The sequence below is a fragment of the Cryptomeria japonica genome, chromosome 2 (assembly GCF_030272615.1).
Source record: "Cryptomeria japonica chromosome 2, Sugi_1.0, whole genome shotgun sequence".
Taxonomy (NCBI): domain Eukaryota; kingdom Viridiplantae; phylum Streptophyta; class Pinopsida; order Cupressales; family Cupressaceae; genus Cryptomeria; species Cryptomeria japonica.
The window spans coordinates 282,441,813-282,462,466 of record NC_081406.1 but is presented as its reverse complement, the minus strand read 5'-3'; positions in this window follow the sequence as shown (position 1 = coordinate 282,462,466).

Below are 20,654 nucleotides of genomic sequence, written 5' to 3'. Positions count from 1 at the left end.
GACAAGTTTTATTGCAGCAATAATTAAGATTTTTATTTGAATCATATATCAATTTTATGAAGGATTTAACCTTTATCACAATAGTTCTTGTTCATAACTAAATAAATAATTGATACTTGCAATATGACCAAGTTTACAATCAAGAAGCTTCTTTTTAGAATATCTTCCTTCATAAACTCAAAGATAGTAGCATTGGGAGGATTTCTACCCTACCACAAAGTGGTAAGCTTAATTGTGCTACTCAACAAGAGAAGCCAGAACCATCATATGTGAAGGGTCCAACTAACCATGAAAGGCACACATGAATATTTATGTCATTTTGATATTTTTGACATAATGCATTACTACCTCATGCTTCAACAAGAAAATATTCATCTAAATGCAATATAATTTAACATCAAGGAGTGACAGAATGAGAATTCAAATGGTTATGTAACAATTCAAACATACCACCTATTTATGCACCATGTAACTTTATAACCAAATTATGAATTTATTGAATACTATGCTATTTTATTTTAAAATAAAATTGCCTATATTTGAAAGAATGAAGAAACAATGAAAATGCATAAAGAGTGTTTGTAATTGATTTTACTCTTCTTTGAAATAATTTAAGGTTAAGCAATCCTATGGTTAGTGAATAGGACGTATGTGATTGTTCATAATGTAGGTTAAAGAAGAATCACCAAAAACATAATACTACACAAGCTATGCATGAGAACTGTAGTTAAGATGCAACCTCTAAATGTGGCTTGATAAATTATGATACTGCTACAAGAGTAAGTGCACAAAGATGGGAGACCAAAAAGGGGTCTTAAGATACCAGTTTTTTTTTCTTGAAATCAGCAAAGTCTAAACTTCAACGAGAAATTGAAGATAGGTACACTCAAAATTTGATGATCCAACAAGAACAAAAGTTGAATTGCTCTAAATCTACTTTCTAAACTACTAATTTTTTTTGAAAATGGAGGAGATTAAGGGTTTCAAAAAGGGGCACCACATTTATTGGTCCTATTTTTTCAAAAAAAAAAACATAGCATGAAATGTGTTGCCCGTAAAACGTCAACTTTTTTTAGAGTTTTACAAATTACTCCAGTGAGAAAGTAGCTAACACGTTTAAAGTTTATGCCAGATTTTTTAATGAATATTTAAAATTTTACGAATTTCTGAAGTGGACACATCCTAAAAAATATAAATTTGAGTGTGCTCCCCCCAAAAATTTGTGAAAACTAATAAAAAAACAATTTTTTTTTTTAGATTGTGAAGAATGGAGTCTAGTTTATAAAAATGTAATTTGTTTCAAAATTTGATAAAGGGGTAAAAATCTATGGCCAAAATACAACATGTTGGTTTTTGACAAAAAATAGACACACTAACAAAAGAAATTATGGATGAAGACCTTAATATCAAAATTTGAAAAGAATTATATGGTTGGATAGATAAGAGAGAGCTTGATGATTGTATGGTGTTTTTTTATTGCATTGAAACACATGCAAACCTGATGAAGAGCACAAATAAAAAAGAAAATTTTCAATATTTTCTAGAAAACATGTCTCAACACTAAGAAGAGCATCCAAGCCTTTGGGTTGGATGCATGTTGTCACTGACTTCAGCTAACTTGAATCATGGGGTAACCCCAACGAAACTTGTTCATTTCATGGACCACGTCTTCTAAGGTCAGTTGACTTACCTCATAAATCGTGATGGTTTGCATCTTTGCTTTGCATCATTTTTTGTTTTCATCTCTTGTCCTTTGTTTTATCCCTTAACTGCACTTTGGGTTTTAAAACCTGAAATGTAGTTATTTTTTTGAGTTTGCCTACACATAGGGTTTTAAAACCCGAAGTGCATTTTTACCTGCATGTAGGGTTTTAAAACCCAAAGTACATTTTTGCTTGCACATAGAGTTTTAAAACACAAAGTGTAGTTTTGTCTACAAGTCTTTCTAGTGACAGGACGTGTTTTAAAACTCAACTTATAACTTTAGTGTTGCCCATATGCAGGCCAGGTTTTAAAACCCGACCCGCAACTTATGTTTTCCCACATTAGCAAATTGGGTTTTAAAACCCGATATGCCAGTATGACCTATCCTTGTGCAGATCGGGTTTTAAAATCTGATCTGTTGATTTTACTATCTTTGTTATCTAAGGGTCATTTTGTCTTTTAGACATTTTTCTAAGTCTTTGAAGCTGACAATCTCATGATGAACAAAATATTCTACCTCTTTGATACCATTTTATAGGAATTTACTTCAATGATAAGTTCTCTTTAGCCTCATTTGATAAGTTGATCAAAATTCAAGCCAACTTGGATGATCTTGCGTCTATGCTAAAGAAGGCCAAGAAAGGATATGTGAATGTTGGAGACTCTATTTTGCATGTTCATGCAATTGCCAACTCAACATTAGCTCCAGACAAGGCTAAAATGCAGGCTACACTAGCTACATTTCAGAAGACAAATGACGAGGAAAATGGAGAATAAAGTGTCCTCTTGACACTAGTTAGTTTAGATTCATGTAGTTGCATTTTCTTTTACAATAAATTTTTATGTAGATGCATTTTCATCTTATTCACAAGTCAACTGTGTCGACATTTTTCTCAACTCCTTCCCTATAAAAGGAGGAGCCTCATCTGTAATATGGGATCTTTGGCAAGCCAAACAAAACTCTACCAAATTTTTGTCTCAAGTGAAACTTTGTGTTCTCTTGTGTTGAAAATAATCAAGTGAATAAAGAAAGCAATTTTATGCTCCAAAATTTGTGTTGGGCAAGGAATGTGGCTTATGAGTAGATGTTCTTATGTCATTTGCTTATATATGCTTCTAGTTTACTTGATGCTATTTGTATGCATTGTGTAAGTGAAGGACTTTCTAAGTGTGGATGTAAACTTTGGGTTAAATTGCATATTTAGAGCTTTATTATAGTACAGTGATTACGTGGGAGACTGTGGGCTACTACTAGTTACTTTTCAAGTTTGTAATAATTTATCTTGAAGACTTTTGGCTGCAAGATATCTTTAGTTGTTAAGTTAGGAAAAGTATCTTTGTTTATGTAAGACTTTGTGCTTATGTTAATATAGATTGAAGTAAATTGTTGTATGCAAGTTTAGTTCATTGTTATAAGAAAATTAAATAAATTGTATCAAGTGAAGGGATTAATGTTAATTCTGAAAAAAGAGGATTATACACCCTAAGATTACCCCATGGATCTTATTTTAGTTGTTGAAGTATCAAGTTCTATTAGGGAACCTCCCCTTGCTGAGAGGACAGACTTTGTCTCATCATAACTGTGTGTGAAACATATATTTTGTCTTCAATACACTGGTGACAAAATACTCACCCAACAATTTTTTGGCGACTTTGCTAGGGATACGATATGGATCCAAAGGCCTCAAGATTATGGCTGAAGTGTACCGATATCCTATTCATTGTAATTTATTTTCTTGTAATTTTTCAATCTTTCACAAAGGATATGTATAATGGTTGCTCAAGGTCCTTGGGGGAATGCTTTTGGTCTGTTGAATTTGCCTCCGCCATTAAATTCTCTTCCTGATTGGTCAAGAAAGAAATTTCCCAAATTCTTTGGAGATAGAAGACAACATCCTGACGAGCACATTGTTGCTTTCTATATTGCATGTGGTGTTCTTGTTGTGGAACATGAGGATGTTTTAGTGAGACTTTTCATTGAAACTCTCCAAGGTGTTACTATTGATTGGTTCTACAACCTTGTACCACAAACCATCACAAACCAGGCTATTCTTAGAACAAAGTTATAAGAGAGGTTCAAGCCTACAAAAAATTCACATGCTTTGTTAGCTCAGTTGACTCAAATGAAAAAGGATCCACAAGTACCCATGAGGGAGTTTGTGGCTAAGTTCAACAAGTTGTATAACAAAATTCCAGCGGTGGCTCAACCTACTACTGAAAATTTAAAGTGCTTCTTCATCAACGCTTAGTTGCGTGAGGTGAGTTTATTATTGAGAAGGGCAGTTCTGAGAGACCTTGCAGATGCACAAGCCCTAGCAATTGATATTGAAGATGATCTTATCCTTGTTGGTAAGATAAAGATAGAGCTAAATGGATCCAAAGAAAATTTTTCTTTGGGATCATGGTCTACCAAGAGAATAGTTCCCATGGTGTAGAGGTTGGCCAATGAGTTACTTGCCCTCAAAAAGAAAATAGCTCAAGGTTCATTCTCTTCTCCTTATGAGGACATTCCAAGGAGGTCGTATCCAAAAATTGCTCCTAGTTATTTAGCTGAAAATCAAGGCAAGCTTCCTTCATCACTAAAAAAGCTTGTGCTTGAGGCACCACCAACAAATGCAACACTAGGAAACTTTGAACCTAAACAAAGTAATCTTGCTAATCTCTTCCAAGAGGAGGAAACAAACATAGCTGACAAATCTCATATCTTGGTCAATGTGCTATCAAGGAGTTGTTGAACAAGATACCATGGACAATACCCAAAAATAGGATGAAAGTCACTTTTCCAAGGCTGGTAAAGGAGGACAATCACATCATGAGATGTGAAAAAATGGGCATGCATTCAGGAACCATTCAAGTTGAATAAGATGAGAAGACTGCATCTATATTTCAAGGTCATGAACTTGAAAATATTGTGCATGTGGAAGATAACAAGGAACTTTATGAAGACCTTTTTAGAAACATAATAGAGGAATTTTGTTCAAGTCTTGATGATAATTCTCCCAAATCTGAAGTTTGTGAACAACATGACAAAGAAAGATATGCCGTCATGTTTTCAATTGGATCACATGAAGAAGCTCATTCTTTTCAGCATGAGCCTTTGGCTAAAGAAGCATCTAATAAAGGTGTAATAAACAAAAGGAGTTTTGATTTTGCCCTTTCAAGGGGATGTCCCATAAGACATCTATCTTGGTTGGAAGCTAACAAGATGTCAAAGGTTACACTTGCTCCTAAGAAGGAATATATAATGGAGGAAGGGATAAAGGAGGTATCTATGATTGAGCAAGGGCAGTCCAAATTCATTGATCCAATTTGGAGTAGCAATAAGTGTGATTTATTTGAGGAGGCAAGAGAATTTGTTCATCTTTTTCAAGGAGAAGTGCATCAAGCTATGGTACAATTGTTCGTGCCTCAATTGGTTGTGGCTTCTTATGATCATGAAAGGTATTGCAAGCTACTGAAGAAAGGAAGCTATTTTGGTGAGCCCATGAATGGTTTTATTTAGGAAGGTTTTCTTGGTCAATTAGTTTAGGTTATGTTAGTTTCCTTTTTCAATAAGTGCAGTTGCACAAGTTTGAGTCTTGTTTTCAGTCATATCATCATCCTTGTCATTTGTGTCTTTGTTTCTTGACTCTGTAGCCCAATGGATGATAAAGGCACTCAAAGTTTTGGATTCTACTCCCTTCAATCATTCCTACAATGAATGAAAGTTCCCTAGTCAAAGCCATTTGTTGTCACTGATTTTAGCTAACTTGAATCACAAGGCAACCACCACAAAACATGCTCATTGGATGGCCCACGTCCTCTAAGGTCAATTGATTTACCTCGTAAGTCATGATGGTTTGCATCTTTACTTTGTGTCATTTTCTATTTTCATGTCTTGTCACATGTTTTATCCCTTAACTACACTTTGGGTTTTAAAACCCAAAATGTAGTTATTTTTTGAGTTTGTTTGCACGTAGGGTTTTAAAACCCGAAGTGCATTTTTGCCTACATGTAGGGTTTTAAAACCCGAAGTGCATTTTTTCTTGCATGTAGGGTTTTAAAACCTAAAGTGGATTTTTGCCTGCACATAGGGTTTTAAAACCTGAAGTGCATTTTTGTCTGCATGTTGGGTTTTAAAACCCGAAGTGCAATTTTGTCTACAAAATAGTGTAGGTCGGGGTTTAAAACCTGATCTATGGGTCTTTCTAGTGACATGGTGGGTTTTAAAACCCAACTTGTAACTTTAGTTTTTCCCATATGCAGGTCGGGTTTTGTAACCCAACCTACAACTTATGTTTTGTCACATTAGCAGATCAGGTTTTAAAACCTGATATGCCAGTATGACCTACTCTTGTGCAAATCAGGTTTTAAAACCTGATCTGCTGATTTTACTACCTTTGTTGTCTAAGGGTCATTTTGTCTTTCAGACATTGTTCTAATTCTTTGAAGCTGGAAATCTGATGATGAACAAAAGATTCTACCCCTTTGATACCATTTTACAGGAATTCACTTCAATGATGAGTCAACTGGTGGATGATGAGTTTTCTTTAGCCTCATTTGATAAGTTGATCAAAATTCAATCCAACTTAGATGATCTTGTGTATGTGCTAAAGAAGAAGAAAGGATATGTGAATGTTGGAGACTCTATTTCCCGTGTTAATGCAATTGCCAACTCAACATCAGCTCTAGACAAGTCTGAAATGCAGGCTAAACTAGCTACATTTCAATAGATAAATGATGAGGAAAATAGAGAATAAAGTTTCCTCTTGACACTAGTTAGTTTAGATTCATGTAGTTACATTTTCTTTTATTGCCAATTTTTATATAGATGCATTTTCATCTTATGCACAAGTTCTAGATATTTTGGACTCTGTAGTTGAATAAGTCAACTATGCCCATATTTTTCTTAATTCCTTCCCTATAAAAAGAGGAGCCTCATTTGTAATATGGGATCTTTTGCAAGCCAAACAAAACTACAAAATTTTTGTCTCAGGTGAAACTTTGTGTTCTCTTGTGTTGAAAATAATCAAGTGAATAAAGAAAGCAATTTTATGCTCCAAACATTGTGTTGGGCATGGATTGTGGCTTATGATTAGATGTTCTTATGTCATTTTCTTATATATGCTTCTATTTTACTTGATGGTATTTGTATGTGTTGTGTAAGTGAAGGACTTTCTAAGTGTGGATGTAAACTTTGGGTTATATTGCATATTTAGAGCTTTATTGTAGTACAGTGATTATGTGCGAGACTTTTGGCTACTGCTAGTTACTTTTCAAGTTTGTAATAATTTATCTTGAAGACTTTGTGCTACAAGATATCTTTAGTTGTTAATTTAGGAAAATTATATTTGTTTATGTAAGGCTTTATGCTTATGTTAAAATTGAAGTAAATTGTTGTATGCAAGTTTAGTTGGTTTTTATAAGAAAATTGTATAAATTGTATCAAGTGAAGGGACTAATGTTAATTCAGAAAAAAAGGGATTATACACCCTAAGCTTACCTCTAAGATCTAATTTTAGTTGTTGAAGTATCGAATTCTATCAAGGAACCTCCCCTTGTTGAGAGGAGAGACTTTATTTCATCATAGATGTGTGTGAAACATATATTTTATCTTCAGTACGTTGGTGACAAATTATTCACCCAACAATTCCTGAGGAAAATCCAAACCTTTGGCTTGGTGTTTTCTAAGGAAACACGTATGGTGTACGCCAAATGAAAAAAAATAAAAAAACCATTTGGTGTGCGTCAAATAAGGCACACGCCAAATGTATTTCATAGCATTTTTTTCATTTTAGAAAGCACTTGAAGTGTTGTCTCTCCGAATATATACATAAAATATAAAAGTCAAGTATTAAAAAGGAAAAAGATACTTTAAGTTATATTTTATGTATATATTGGCAGGATGTTTGAGAGTGGTTTAAGATCTCTAGGATTTATGATGCAGATTCTTGTTTTTAGAGTATTCATATAAATTTCAGACTAAGTCAAATTTTTGCAATCAACATGCTCATTTCAGTATTCTCTCTTTGGTCTCTCCCATTTCTATGTCACATTTCTATATAAATTCCATCACATTATCTCTTCAGTCTCTTCCTTGTATTCCTACACTCTCTTCCTTAACCCTTGCCTCACTCTCTCTTAGGTCTCTCCCTCTCTACTTCCTTTCCTCTCTCAATTATCTCTCCCTCTCTTTCCCATCTCCCTCACCCACTCTCTCTCTTTGGTCTATCCCTCTCTTTCACTCTTTCACTTGGGGTCTCTCTTTCTCTCCCTCTCTCAAATATCTCTATCTCTCACTCTCTCCCCCTCTATATCTTTCTTTCCCTCTATCTCTTTTTCTCTCTCTTCCTCTTGTTCCCTTTCTCTTTCTCTCATCTCTCTCCCTCTCTCTCAAGTCTCTCTCCCTCAGCCTTTATCTCTCTATCTCTCTTGTCTCAAGTATCTCTCTCTTTCCCTCTAAATATTTTTCCCTCCATTTGTTTCATTCCCTCTCTCCCTCTCTCCCTATCTCTTTCCCTCTCTTTCCCTCTCTCTTTCTCTCCCATTCTTTCTCTTTTAAATCTCCCTCCCTCACAACCTCTATCTCTCTATCTAACTCTCCTCCTCTCTCAAGTGCACCTCTCTCCCATTCTCTCCCTCTCCCTCCCTCTCTCCATTCCCCTAACCTTCTCAATTTATTCAAGTCTCTCTCTCTTTCCTTCTAACTCTCTTTCCCTCTCTCTCTCCATCTCTCTTTACATCTCTCTTTCTCTCCCATTCTTTCTCTCTTGTCTCTCTCCCTCTCATCCCCTATCTTTCTATCTCACTCTCCTCTCTCCCTTTCTCATCATCTCTCTTTCTCCCTGTCTCCCTCTCTTCATCTCTCTCTCTCATCTCTTACTCTCCTTCCATCCCTTCCACCCTCTCACTCAAGCTCTCTCTATCTCTCACTCTCTCTTTCTCTCTCTCTCTCTCACCATCCCTCCTTTTGCCTCTTAGGTATCTCTCTCTCACCATCCCTCCCTTTTCCTCTTAGGTATCTCTCTCTCACCATCCATCCATCCACCGCTTAGGTCTCTCTCTCTCAATCCCTCAATCCACCTCTGAGGTCTCTCTATATCTCCCCCATTCCCTCTCTATCTCCCCCTCTCCCAGGTCTCTCTGTCTCCCCCTCTCCCAGGTCTCTCTCTCTCTCTCTCTCTCTCTCTCTCTCTCAGGTGTCTCTATCCCATTTATTCCATTCTCTCCCTCCCCTCCCTTTCTCTTTCTCTCTCACATCTCTCTCTCTTTGCCTCTAACTCTCATTTTTTGTCAAGTCACTCTCTTCCCCTCTCTCCCTCTGTCCCTCTCTCTTTACCTCTTTTCCTCTCAAGTCTCTCGCTATGATTCTATTTCTCTCTTTCCCTCTCTCCCTTCCCTTCTCCCTCTCCTTTCCCTCTCTCTCTCAGCTCTCTCTCTCTCTCCTCTCTCTCTCTCTCTCTCTCTCTCTCTCTCTCTCTCTCTCTCTCTCTCTCTCTCTCTCTCTCTTAATTATCCATATCCCATTCTTTCCCTCTCTCCCTCCCCATCCCTTTCTCTTTCTCTCTCAAGTCTCTCTCTCTCTTTCCCTTTTTCCCTCTCTCCCTCACACCATCCCTCTTTCCCTCTCACCATCCCTCTTTCCCTCTCAAGTCCTAAGGGCCCACACATGTGTTAGAACCAAAGTTCCTAGACTTGGCAAGGCTGACTCGGCTCGTGACTTGGCAATGACTTGGCAATGACTCGGCAATGACTCGGCAACAACTCGACAAAATAAGAAAACCCTTAAATTTAAAGATTTTTAATGATTTAAAACTTGTTTCATAGACCCATTATTGAATTAAGGTTAAAGACACTATAACATCATCAAATAGAAGCTAATTTCATACACCCATTATTGAATAAGGATAGTTGAATGCATGTCAAAAGTGATATGCTTGTACTACTGCCATTGTGTGCTCTGTGAGTCGTAGGAGTCATTACAAATTTGATTTAAGTGGTAACTCGTATTCAGAAATTTATCTCTGCTATATTCCTTTAGTACCAACAATAGTGGAGGATAAGAGCATCCTATTATTATTTGTTAACTACTGGCAAATTTTCTGCCACAGAATATTGAAGGTCAGGTTTGTATTTTATTCAAATAATGCATTCCATTCTCCTTGCCTTTAGTTTTGGTAAATTGATATTTGTGAAAATTGGGTTACTTTGCAATTCAATTTAGAGAATTTGTTATATGATAAAATCCATCAATCTGAAAACAATAAAATCTTAAGGCCAATCACATTAGAAAACCATTTTACAAATTACCAGCAGCGGGTTAGTTGGGGAAGGCAAAAAAAATTGGTTTGACCAAGGGGTGGCCTCTAACAAATGGCACTCCAACAATAATTCTTCAATATTGCAACTGCAAGACACTCACCCCAAATCTGGAAAACTTGAAAGGAACTCATTAGATCAGATCAAACTCAGACCCGACCTTGTTATTTTTGGGGTCAGATCAGACTCGGCGAGTCAGGGAGTGACTCACTGACTCACAGCGAGTCAAGTGAGTCACACCCACTGACCCATCCGAGCCTAGGTCAGGGTCACTGTGACCCGGCAGAGGTCACCCGACCCACTGACTCGCGTGACTCACCGCGAGTCACGAAACTCTAGTTAGAACACCATATGACCACTTAGGATATCATATTGTCCTAAGGGGTCATATGGTGTTATAAGGGGTCATGTCATGTACTTTGATGTTAAAAGGGGTCATATGGTGTCCTAAGGGGTCATATGATGTTGTTATGGGTCATATGGGGTCCTAAGGGCCCACACATGTGTTAGAACACCATATGACCCCTTAGCACACCATGTGACCCATTAGGACATCACATTGTCCTAAGGGGTCATGTCTTATACTAGGATGTTAAAAGGGGTCATATGGTGTCCTTAGGGGTCATATGTTATTGTTAGGTGTCATACGGGGTCCTAAGGGACCACACATGTGTTAGTACACCATATGACCCCTCAAGACACCATATGACCAATTAGGACATTATATTGTCCTAAGGGGTCATGTCATGTACTAGGATGTTAAAAGGGGTCATATGGTGTCCTCAAGGGTCATATGGTGTCCTAAGGGGTCATATGGTGTTGTTAGGGCTCATATGGGGTCCTAAGGGCCCACACATGTGTTAGAACACCATATGACCCCTTAGGACACCATATGACCCATTAAGACATCATATTGTCCTAAGGAGTCATGTCATGTACTAGGATATTAAAAGGGGTCATATAGTGTCCCAAAGGGTCATATGGTGTCCTAAGGGGTTATATGGTGTCATTAGGGGTCATATGGGGTCCTAAGGGCCCACACGTGTTCGAACACCATATAACCCCTTACGTCACCATATGACCCCTTATGACACCATATGACCCATTATGACATCATACTATCCTAAGGGGTCATATGGTGTCATATGGGGTCATATGGTGTCCTGAGGGGTCACATGGTGTCATTAAGGGTCATATGGGGTCCTAAGGGGCCACACATGTGTTAGAACACCATATGACCCCTTAGGACACCATATGGACATCATATGGTCCTAAGGGATCATATGGTATCCTAAGGGGTCATATTGTGTTGTTAAGGGTCGTATGGAGTCCTAAGAGCACACACATGTGCTAGAACACCATATGACCCCTTAGGACACCATATGACCTCTTAGGATATCATATTGTTTTAAGGGGTCATATGGTGTTCTAAGGGGTCATATGGTGTCCTAAGGGGTCACATGGTGTCATTAGGGGTCATATGGGATCCTAAGGGGCCACACATGTGTTAGAGCACCATATGACCCCTTAGGACACCATATGGACATCATATAGTCCTAAGGGATCACATGGTGTCCTAAGTGGTCATATGGTGTCTTAAGGGGTCATATGGTTTCGTTAAGGGTCATATGGAGTCCTAAGGGCCCACACGTGTTAGAACACCATATGACCCCTTAGGACATCATATTGTCCTAAGGGGTCATATGGCGTCATAAAGGGTCATGTCATGTACTCTAATGTTGAAAGGGATCATATGGTGTCTATAGGGGTCATATGGTGTCCTAAGGGGTCATGCAATGTTTTTAGGGGTCTCTATATCTCCCCCACTCCCTCTCTCTCTCTCTCCCTCTCTCAGGTGTCTCTATCCCATTATTTTCCTCTCTCCCTCCCCATCCCTTTCTCTTTCTCTCTCAAGTCTCTCTCTCTTTGCCTATAACCCTCTTTCCCTCCCTCCTAATCTCTCTCTCTATCTCTCTCTCTTAGGTGTCTTTGTCCCATTTTGTCCATTCTCTCCCCCCCCATTCCTCTCTCTCTCTCTTAGGTGTATCTGTCCTTTTTCTTCATTCTCTTCCTCCCCCTCCCTTTATCTTTCTCTCTCAAGTATGTCTCTCTTTCCCTCTAAATCTCTCACTCTCTCAAATCTTCCTCTCTTTCCGTCTAACTCCTTTTCTCTATCAATTCTCTCTCTCTCTCTCTTTCCCTCTAACTCTTTTTCCCTCTCTCCCTCCTAGTCCCCTTATCTCTCTTTCCCTCTATCTCTATCTCTATCTCTCTGATTCTCTCCATTCGTTCCCTCTCTCCCTCTCTATCCCTTTCTCTTTCTCTCCCAAGTCTCTTTTGATCTCTCCCTCCCAGTCCCCTTCTCTCTCTCTCTCTTAGGTCTCTCCCTCTCTTTCCATCACCTCTCTCTCTATCTCTCTCATCAACCCCCCTTCTTTTCTCTACTCTCTCTCTTTTTCTCTCTTAGGTCTCTCCCTCTCTTTTCATCAACCCCTACCTCCCTCCATCCATCTCTCACCTGGGCTCTCTTTTTACCTCAACCCCTCCCTCCCTCTCTCACTTAATCTCTCTCTCCCTATGATCTCTCCCTCTCTTTCCATCACTTCCTCCCTCTCTCCCTAGTATATTCCTCTCTTTCCATCAACAACTTCCTTTCTCTTTCCATATCTCTCTTAGGTCTCTCCCTCAACCCATTCCTCTCTCTCTCTCTCTCTCTCTCTCTCTCTCTCTCTCTCTCTCTCTCTCTCTCTCTCTCTCTCTCTCTCAAAACCTACCTTCCTCCCTCCCCCTATCTTACTTGGGCTCTCTCTTTGGTCTCTCCCTCTCTTTTCATCAACCCCTTCCTTTATCTCTCTCTCTTATGTATCTACCTCTCTTTTCATCAACCCCCACCTCCCTCCCTCCATCTCTCTCACTTGGGATCTCTCTTTGCCTCAACCCCTCCCTCCCTCTCCCACCTAATCCCTCTCGCTTTGATCTCTCTCTCTCTCTCTCTCTCTCTCTCTCTCTCAGTATTTTCTTTTCATTCCATCAACCACAAAGAGGGAGAGAGAGAGGTGAAGAGATGGATAAAGAGAGAGAGTGGAAGGTGGGGGTTGAGGGAGAGAAAGCCCAAGTGCAAGAGAGGCAGAGAGGTAAAGAGAGGGAGAAACTTGTGAGAGAGAGAGAGAGAGAGAGAGAGAGAGACGAGGTGGGGAATGTAAGGAAGGTGAGGGAGATACCAAAGAGAGAATGTTGATTGCTAAAATTTGGCTAAGTCTAAAATTTACATGGAGGCTTCACTTAGTGAACCTAGGTTATATCACATGCATTCATGGCATACTAAATAATTCTCCTATTTTCAAAAAATATTCCCCTAAAATTCTTTTTTGTCACCCACTCCAAATACACAACCTGAATGAAAAGCCCCTTATTTTTGCCAAATATTGTATTTTTCATAGCCCGAATTAAAAAAACCCCTATTTTCACCAATAGGAAATATATTGTGCCCTCATTTTTGGGATATTAAACCCTCGATATGAATGCACGTGATATAATATTGCCTAGCCAATGAAGCCCTCATGGAAATTTATATGAATACTCCAAAAACTAGAATATGCATCATAACTTCTAGAGATTTGAAACCACTCTCAAACATCCTGCCAATATATACATAAAATATACTTAAATGTTATATTTTATGTATGTTTTCTGAGAGAAAGAGTAAAAATGAAAGACATCTTGTGCTTTTCAAAATGAAGATGCAATTCTCAAAATGCAATGCCATTTGGCGCATGCAAATTTAGTGCTTGCCATATTTGGATTTCACCATATTTGATGCTTGCCATATGGCATGACCAAACCTTAGGTTCAACATGCCAAACCTATATGGCGTGCACCAAATATGGCATAAGATTTATTTGGCATGCGCCAATGGGCTTGATGGGGGCCAAAAAAAATTTTGGCATCTTTTTGGTCCCCCATCTTTGTGCACTTACCCATAACACCTATTCTTATCAATCTCCTAGGATCTTTGAAGCCTATAATTACCATTTCCAAATGAAGAAGAATAAATAATTTTTCATTCAAATTCATAATATCTAGCAAAATAAAACTCAATTAATGACTAGCTAATGATTTTTTTGATATACTATTATATAAATGTATTCATGTGCATAATATGGGTGAAAACATGTGTGTATACATTGGTCTAAATATATAATACATGTATATTCATATGTGCACAATATAAATATAAACAATCAAGATGATATAATGCCTACACAAATATGTCATAATTTCTTATATTTTCTAAAATTGCATGCAAAAACCTGATTATTACTTGTGTGAGATTATGGAGATGGACTCATTAAAAAAATTCATACCCTAATGAATTGAATACTCAAGTTCCTAGAATATCAATTAATTTGGACCAAAATATAATATCTTTGTTTATCAATAATTTAAACCCTCCCATTCTTACTTTTCTTTTTATTTGAGAGTTTAAAAAAAGAAGAAGTTATTGTTCAAGCACCATAATTGGGATTCTATGGTAAGAATTTGAATGTAAATGATTTGAGGTTTTTATTAAAGTAAACTCACTAAACTTCAATGCTTTGGTTACAAAATACCAACACTATGGTTACAAAATACAATCACCATGGTTACAAAATACCAACATTATGGTTTGAAGTAGGGTTTTAAAGAATGCAAAACAATATAATTCATAGGTTTTTATCCCTATTATCAATGATAATCTACATTTTTATAAAGAAAAGATAAATAATTTACATGCAAAAACCCACACTAAAAAGATGGTGGAAGATAACTCTTAAAACATAATTTTTCCCTAGTCCTCAATAGTCCTAAACATTAGGTAAGGATATCACACGTGTATGTTTTATTCTAAATAATGCCAACTCATATTAAAAAATTTCTTTACAAAATTAATAATTTTCATGTGAAGAAGATGACATGATTTTTTGTAGTGTCCTAAATTGCGCCCAATGCATTTATGACACTTACACATGGTGCCTAGTGCATTTATGATGAACCTATGATCAAAATTATATTATTTTGGCATCTTGGGCTCGAAAGAAAAATTTCCTTGAAATGTCCTTAAACCCCTTTTGGGCCTACTTTTGGATGGACGTAAGTGTGGTGCGGGTGACGAATAATGATGAACTACTAAGGTCCTAACTTTTACTGAGAGGGGGGGGTGAATCAATACACACAAAAACTTGCTCAGACACTTTGACAAATTAAAACATAGATAACCGGTTGTCTTCACCACTGTACTTAACCATAGCAATACCGGTTAAATAGAAATACTTCAGATAACTAAACCAGTTAAACAAAAATACTTTAGATAGCTTTCAAGAAATCTCAAGTCTTGATGACTACTTCACCGATATAATCATGCATGAGTTGTATCAATAATACCACAACCATTTAACACTGCATGCATATCTAACTTAATTAGAATCACACAATCATTAGATGAAAAACTCACAATCCATAACACACAGATTTTTCACATGGAACCCAAATGGGAAAAACCACGGTGGGGATGAATACCCACAAGATTGTTTGTGAACTCTTTTTAAGTCCACTCTATTAGGAGCGTAGTCCAGTTAAAGACTTTACAATAAAGGTTCTATTAGGAACTGATCCTATTAGGGATCACCCAGTTAAGGGATGGCTATATACACTGTTAAAGGTTACCTCACTAGAGGATTTAAATAACTCAATCACCTTGAACCACCTGGTTAGAAGATTTACAACAAATCCTGTTAAGGCTACCCGGTCAAGGGATTTTCCTTCTGTTGAAATGGATAGAAGACAACAAGTAAAACACTCCGATCTGATAACAACACTTCTTGCTAAGGCAGATCCTTTTCAATTCCTCTCTTCTGCAATCACACTCTGTAGATTCCTCACTTTGGTTTGGAAAGTATCAAATCTCCAACTCGCGGATGCAAACACAACTTTTTCCAACAACTCCAATAACAAAAATCATCAACCTTATAGACAACAATTAGGTTAGTAGCATAAACCCTAAACCCTAAACATTTTAGGTTTACAATTACAAACGGTCCAATCCTGACCGTTAAATACATTACATAGAATGAAATGATCTAAAATAGATCTCAAGTCCTTTTGCATCATCCAATCTTCACCACATTTGGAAAACAATAACCCATCACACACTTTTCGCATACCTCTAAGAAAAATGGACATTCCCGTGATAGACATTCAATGCATTCGATATTCACGCGCAAGATCCTCAAAGAAATCCTTCACGTGCACATAGCTGACGTGGCATCTTGATCCTCATCCTTGTTCTTAACTAACTCATTACAAAACATCATTGGTTGTAGCACACAAGCCAAACTGGAAACCCTAGAGCTGAATTGAGACTACCAACCGATAGTCACACTTAGTGAACCCCAACACCGGTCCACTCATCTGGTTTACCATAACCACTTCCAATCTTCATACCAGTACATATCGATTCACCTTCTTGAGCACTTATACCAGTTCATGTCGGTTCATTTATTGAGATCAATGACAACATACATTATCACCGCTTGGGTGTTTCCCAGTAACATCAGAGATTTGTTCTCCTCCTGGAAAATTCAATGGACTAACTCTTTTCTGAGATGTATGTGGCAGCTCTCTCTTCCTCACATTTTTTTGGGTCTTTGGAAGGAAAGAAACAACCGAATATTCAGGGATGTGTCCCTAAAACAAGAGATTGTTTTTTAGAAAATTCAAAGGGCTATCCAAGAAAAAATGGGAACCATGGAGGTTTCTTGTTATTCAAATAACTCCCTAGAGTCAAATATCTTAAGAGCTTGGAATATGAAGATCACTGATGGTCCTAATCTCATCTACAATAAAAGGCTTGAAGCTAAATGGCAAACCCCTCCCCAAGGCTAGCTCAAAATCAATTTCGATGGTGCAACCAAAGGAAACCCAGGTCCTTCAAGTTGTGGAGCTATTCTTAGAGATTTCAGAGGCATTTGCAAAGGTATGATTGCTATCCCTATTGGTACTCAAACCAATCATAAAGCGGAAGCTATGGAAGCCCTTCAAGGCATTATCCTAGCCAAAAAATGGAACTGTCCCTATCTTTGGATAGAAGGGGACTCTAATAATATAATAAAGTTCCTCAATGGGACTTCACGGCCCTCATGGTCGATTCACAATATAATTTTTTCTGCTATTGACATCATTAGAACCTTCAAAAAATTCCATATATCCCATATCTATCGGGAGGCCAACTATTCTGCTAATTGGGCTGCAAATGTAGCGATTAAGAATGAGACTATTACAACGTGGATAGGTGAGAGCGGTCTCCCCAAAGATGTCAGACAAATCATAATTGATCAAAGATATTGAAGTACCCCAAAGACTCTTGATTGATAGGGCAATTATGATAAGCACTGAAGTAAGCACTTCGAGTTACTTCTATAATGAGATAATCACTCATTATAACATCAAAGCTAGCAAAATGTGTTTCATAATCTATTAGATCATTAAGGCTACACACAATTTTTGGGTATTTGCTTTAGCTCTGAAAAGCTCTCTATTTTACTAGTCCTATAAATTTCAAAATTTGGCTATGAGAAATGACACCATGGGCGGAAATAGGAGATGATATGAGCCAAGTAATTGCAAGGAGTGGAAACAGAAAGAAGAGGTGTGGGAAATTTTGCAAAAGGGTGGTCTTTCGAGCTTCATAGAGAGACTCCACGACCATGATGGAATGGTAACTAGCTTCTTCTGCAAAAATTGGAAGAAGGGCATGCTTAAAATGGGTGACCAAATGATGGAAATTGACAAAGATTTAATAGCTAAAGCTACGGGTCTCAACAGGGAGGGCTGCAACTTCTACAGAGACAGGAAGGTCAACAGGGAAGCCATTGAAAGGTACCCGGTCATAGAGAAAGAGAAGAAAAGACTGGTAAAGTTGAGTAAAACCTATTACCCGCCTAGGGCTTTTGCAAAACCCTGGCAGGAAATTCTCTTTGTTTTAATGCAGTATATAACTCTAGATAGTAGGTTTACGAAAGTCTATGGGTATCATTTTGTTCTGTTAAACCATTTTAGGCATAATGATAAGGTGAATTTTCCTTACTTCTTGCTCTGTTCTATGAATTCCTCCCTAAAAGCCTACAAAGAAAATCCTTGGGGCGATATCGCAATGCACTAGGGTCTTATGGTCCTCATTTATGACCATTTAAAGGCCAATCAAATCAATTGGATGCAGCTCTCTGTGGAATCTAAGGAAGATATGTTTGATTTTGATTTTTCAGAGGAGGAATCAGACAATGATTCCTCGACTGATAATGAGGATAGCTCTGATGACTCAGAGTATGAGAGTAGTAAGAAGAGGAAATCAAGACCCTCTTCTTCTAAAAGCAAAAAACCTCAAAGCAAACCCTTGATTAGTATCTCTTCGGAAGAAGAGTACTCTGATTTTCCTGAAGAGAGGAAGAACCCTAAGGGGATGCTGAAGAAGAAAAGTAAAAACCAAGCCCAGACCTGGAAGAAGCATAAGAAAACAGAGGAGACTGGCAAGGAACTGGAGAAGACTGGTAAGGAACCGGAAGATGACAAGCAAACTAGGACCCTAGAAGCTAAGCACAACCTGGATATGGAGACAATGGAGGAGACTCTCAGGGCTGCCGACACTATTTCTACCCTCCATATCCCTAAAAATGAATAGGCAACCCCTGGAAAAGTGACTCCCTCTTCTGGCCCTCCTCCCGAGGCCTTGAATGGTTTTATGAAAACTATTGAATGGCTTATTGACGGGTATAAGAAAGTTGTGGATGAGTACAAAAAACTTTGCAACAGAGTCCTGATCCTGGAGACCATTAACATTGGAGAGGGGAATACTATGGCCGATTATATCGAGGATCTGAAGAACACTATTGCTAAAGTGGAAGACATCAGAGATGCCTTTAATCCTAGGTTTGAGAAGATTGAAAAGGAGATACAGGACAGAAAAACCCTGGCAGAAACTAGTGAAAAAACGCTCTCGAACACAGTCACCAAAGTGGAAAAGATTGAGGAGTGCCTCAAGAACATCGTGGAGAAAAGCCTTAGCATTCTGAAAATCTCAGCCAATAACACCCATACCCTCATCAGCAAGCTTGATGATGCCAAGGAAATCCAGGAAATTGACCTGGATGCTAAAGGAACAGGGGAAGCCCAAGGTACCAAAACCCGCACCAGAGGCAAGAGGAAGGAAAAGAAAGTGAATAAGGACCTGGAGGAGCTGAAAGTAGTTGGGGTGACCTATGATGAGCTGGTGATAAAGGCAGAGGATCTGCTAAAGAAAATTGCTATGTAGTGTCTCCTTGGTCTCTTTTCTATTTTTTGTTGTTTAGCTGTTCTTTCTGTTCGCTGGTCTTTTGGCCAGTCGCTTTGTATGTGGACTTTTATTCCTTTCACTACTTTCTTTCTTTCTATGATGTAATGGTTTTGGGTCATTAAAACCTATTTTTCAATCAATCAGAACATACATTATCACCGCTTCATCATATGCCAACAACAGGGACGTCCGCGTGTCGTGCTAACTTCCCAAAAATCTAGTAGAATCTTAAATCTAGCAGAGAATCAGACGCTTGCTGATGAGTGTCCTTTGGCTCGTGTTTCTTCATAATGGCTCTTTGCGCCTCTTCTAAGTTTAAGAACCCTTCCTAGCTCATTTTCAAGGGTTCCCATCTTGGGTTCTTGGCTCTTGGCTCTTATTGCACTCTTGATATCATATTGCTCTCATCATGCTCTTGGGCATACACTCTACCAATATCAAGCTACGACTATCTTGTGGTGGCTCTTACCAACAAGCACTATCGCAGGATTCATCATGCTCACACCTTCAACAAGGAGGGGTTTGGCTTCATGCCTTTTCTTCTCATTTATCTATTTTACTTACATGCAACTATTGGCATTACAATAGAAAGGATATTGTTAGCATTTCAATAAGGATATTGAGAAGGTTGTTGGAGATTATTGATATAACTAAAGAAGGATGATTACTGTCTTTATAATATTATTTTGTCATTGATGTCAAGAAATTGATTTTTTGATTCAGTATGATGTTGCCATATCTTGAGAAGTATGTATTGATGAGTATTAAGAGGTCGGTAAGTGACACAAAAAGAATGTGATAATGAAGGGGAATAATAAGTTATTCAATGGGCAACTATTATCGAGTTAGACAATGATGAGATCATGATGTTTAGATTGTTTTGATATCCTACATATGTTGTTGATTGTAAGTTTAATACTGTACCATGTCACCGAGCAAAGAACCTAGTTAGTAAACTCTAAGGTACCTAGTCGGTAAACCCTAAGGTTATCAATATCGGTTAAAGAAGGCAGAATGTCTACTGAGTGAAGTTAAGTATTAACCGAGTAACAACCGAGTTATAATAGATCGCATTGGATGGATAAAAACATTATTTAATGAAGGATGCTGACAAGTTGGAGATGAATAAATGATTGGTATGTCGTGCATGAAGTTTGTTAAGGATCTACGACAATGGAAAATCAAGAGGAAGATCTACAACATAGATTGAACCGCAATAACCTAGCACAAGTTCCTAGGAAGGAATGCAAGATCCAAGATGAGGTAAAATGTTTTCAGATCGAAGGAT